This window comes from Amblyomma maculatum, chromosome 4 (assembly GCF_055883805.1).
Source record: "Amblyomma maculatum isolate TAMU_Amacu chromosome 4, ASM5588380v1, whole genome shotgun sequence".
NCBI lineage: Eukaryota > Metazoa > Arthropoda > Arachnida > Ixodida > Ixodidae > Amblyomma > Amblyomma maculatum.
The window spans coordinates 23,680,571-23,684,416 of record NC_139347.1 but is presented as its reverse complement, the minus strand read 5'-3'; the positions used below and the strand labels follow the sequence as shown (position 1 = coordinate 23,684,416).

The window sequence follows — 3,846 nt, the reverse complement described above, 5'->3', positions numbered from 1 at the left end:
AGTGGGGACTCGTTACTCGTTCGTTAGATTCGTTACTTCGCTGCTATAGACCGTTTAATAAGAGCGATTATCCATTCCATTGGACATATTACAGGGCATTATACACTGCAAAGAAAAAAAAAAGAAATACGCCCTTGCTGGGTAGTAGTAGTATGCAACGTTTATTTGAGAAATAGGTTATGGTTTAAGGGTGGGGTTGGTCGGGTCATAACGCCTGGACTCCGTTCGCTGAAGCGCTGTTCGAGCTCTCGCAAGCAGGTTCCTTTGTGCCGCAAGGTTAGCGCTCGACAGGGCTACTTCCCAATCCGCCGACGCTGTATTGTCTTTATGGGGTATGGCATGGGTTTCTTGGCAAGCCCATACCATGGTAAATATCTGCTTTTTGGCCGCAAAACGTGCATTCAGCTGAAAAAGCACCCAGACTAATTGCGTGCAGTCTGGCATGAGTTGTAAGACAATGTTTGTAACCACCCGAGGGGACACTCCTTCTGGGCACTGCTATTGCTAAACCAAGTTACACCGGCTGCCCAAGAATCCCATGCATCGGAGTGACTGAAAGCTAGGCTCTCTAAGCGACGGATTCATTTGCACACATGCGAACGCAGTGCACGGGTATGCTCGCTGCTTCGTTGAAATCTTCAGCGCACTTTACTGGGCTGGTCTGTACGACGGCTAAACGCATTCATAAGCGAAGGCAATACGGCACTAGTATATGTACATACAGTCTCAGCGCATGAGGTTCGCAGGAAGAGAAGAAGAGAGAATAAAAAGGCGGTCACTGAATCTTAGGCTCGAGTAAACTTCATTGACAAGTTCGGAACCACTGGTGCTGCCTTTCGAAAGCCTCCGGTTTCAAAAGTAAGCCTGATACGTAACAACTGAGTCTGTGTTCATTGCTTGCAACCATAGCCTCTTTAGCTCCTTTCATATTTAGGTATTCTTCTACTGCAGTGTGTCTCTATTTATAGCGCCTGTTATTTTGGCTTTGAATGGGAGCCCGAAACCTGCCTAGAAAACAAAGTAACACATATCGCGCCTTTTGAGTGGCAACTCCAAGCATACCTCACCTTTTCTTGATCAGCATCCTCAACTCTGGACTGGTGTGTGACGTCTATGCTGTTTCTTGCATGCAACTCAGTGGCCACTGGAAAGTGTGTCAGGGAGAGTGGGATCGACGACCAAGGCAAATTGTGTAGCAAGAATAAACATTTTTTTTTTTTTACAAACTAACGTAACAAACGTACACGCAGACCCAACGTACAATAAAATGACAAAACTCCACAAAGAAACACTGAATGAAAGGCTGTGCGCGTGATCGATCTATTTTTATTGAACTGGATTGTCGACCAAACCAGAGATATTATAGTAGCCCAGTTCGCGTCAATACTGTGACTTTTCCTTCAGCCCAGATGCGACCTGCGATGGCGATTTGGGCTTGAGAGACGGCAGAATCAAGAAATCTATGCGTAAAGAGCCCTCTTGAAGCAATCCTTGTCATGTCGAAATAAGTTTCAATAAAGGCAAAGTCAACTGACCTTCATTCAATGGGTACTCTTCTGCAGCTCTTTTTATATCTGCAGAAGGAATGTAGTTCATGTATGAAGTCGTGAAAACTTGCAAACACACAAGAAGAAACGATAAATGAGTGTGTAAGTTCTTTCGTAAGATTTCGCAGATGTTGCACTGCGCTTGAGCTCATAGCTGCTGCCATTTGCAAGTTTTGAAGATGCCATGTTGTATAATTCAAGCATTTTCTACCACTGTTAAAGAATGAGCACAAGGGGGGGGGGGGGGGGGGGGGGGTTCATCGTTATGACATGGTGAAGCAACGATAATGAGAGCAGCTTATCGCAAGCTATAATTAAACATTCTAATAGAGTAATCGTGCACTTGGTAGGCGTGAACAGCCATGTGCCGCGAAATTATCGTGGCGCTCTGCAAAGACACACCATAAGTTCACCATCGGCATCGCGCACTGTTTCCTATGTAAATACTAACATAGGAATGGTAATGACAGAGTAAGAACAAGCAGCAGCTGTACTTACTTAGAGTACAGGTGCGTTGAACATACCGCGCGGTAACAATAACAATGCGGCAGTCCTTGCCTATATCACAGGATGAAGAGATGGAAGTTTGAAAACAGAACAGAGCACTCTACTTGAAGAAGCGGTGAGAAATACAATTGTCATTTCCCGTGCCTTTTCTTGCTCTGCTCTGCTCTCAAATATGAGTCAACATAACACACCGAAGTGTAACACTAACGTAAGCGTCATCAGTGAACCTTGTTCTTGGTGTCTCGCTTCGCTGCGCCACTCATGACACCCTTCTGGTCACTGTAGGCTTTGAGGTAGAACCGAACGAACATGCCGAAGAAGAAAACGGCTTCGCTGAGTACAATGCACGTGTGCGGCCTGGGGTAGCCGCAGTTGATGAACAGGGGAATGAGCGAGTGTACAAAAACGGTGACGAACTGGACCAACTGGAATTGCGTGAGGTAGCGCTTCCACCAGAGGTGCTTCTGGACGGAGGGGCCCAGCAAGGACAAGAAATAGTAGCAGTACATGAATATGTGCACGAAGCTGTTGAGGATAACCCCCAGGGCAACCTGCCCGTCTGGGCCGTAGGCGAGGCCGAACCAGCCGTTGAAGACTACCAAGATGTGGTGGACCACGTGCAGGAAGGAGATATGAGAGTCTTTCTTGCGAAGCACGAAAAAGAAAGTGTCCAGGAAATCGGCGATCCTCACCATAAGGTACCACCAGCAAAGGTTGAGCATACTCATGGTTACCTCGTCGCGGGCCTCGAAGTCAATGCCCTGGCAGAAGAGGTTGTAGCCACCGCCCAGGTACGACTTGGAGATGAAGGCCACCACGAAGTAGCAGTTCAGGAGCACCATCGAGGCGTTGTAGATGATGATGAGCGGCTTGATACCATCATAGGGTTTCCGACCTTTCATGAACCGGGGCCCCCCTATCTTAACAAGGTAGATATAGGCGACGAACAGGGTGATGAGAAAATGCTTGTTTCCTGCCAGCGGCCAGTCAGCGGTGCGCGGGTCCCGCCTGAGGAACGCCTGGGTCGCCATTTCGTCAACTATGGCATTTGAAGAAGCCATGCCTTCGCCGAGTGCTCGTTTCACTTGCGAGATCTTGTTCACGACGCCACTCGTTCCGCTTCGCTACCACTCCGGCTGGCGCGCGCGTCTACACTAGGACGTATATAAAACGCGAAGAGATGTAGAGGTGCGGCTTTTACCTGTCGTCTCTGCGCGGTTTCGAAAGGCGACAGATCGCAGCCCGACGAAAAGTGAGCCTTTATTTGCTGACACGCTGCGCGATTGGAAAGGAGGACGCGTCGCGGTGATGACGAGCACGCGTGATGAAGGAACCTAACCACTCCAGGGAAGGCCGACTGGAGCGCCAGCATCGACGGCGTTGGCGCATTTCATTTTGCGTAGTTTTGTTTTAAACGCACGGGTTCATGATTGCTGACGCTCGCGGACCGGAGAATGGCTTTAATAATTTCTTTTTCTAGTAACGGTGGCTTTAACCTCTTGAAGGTGCCTCAAAGCAGCAGCTGTTGCCGTGAACGGCACTCGATCGGCAAGATAATGAGGGGAACTTGGCTGCCGACGCTCGTTCACCGGAGAGTGGCTTTCTCTTGAAGGTGCCTCAAGGCAGCGGCTGCTGTCGTGAACGGCACTCGACCGGCAAGATAATGAGGGGAGCTTGCGCGAATGATGCGCGCTCAGTGTCTCTTCTCGCCAGTTCTTCTTTCCCGGACTGTCCGCGTAAGAATGGGGCCTCCTTTTTAGCGATGGCGTCGAAAAACGCCGACGCTGGTATT

General features: G+C 49.0%; 1 pseudogene; it reads right to left on the bottom strand.

Annotated features, from left to right (window-relative positions):
- Positions 1–1,803: 1,803 nt before the first annotated feature.
- LOC146190507 (very long chain fatty acid elongase AAEL008004 pseudogene) lies at positions 1,804–3,264 on the bottom strand (annotated as a pseudogene).
- Positions 3,265–3,846: the final 582 nt, after the last annotated feature.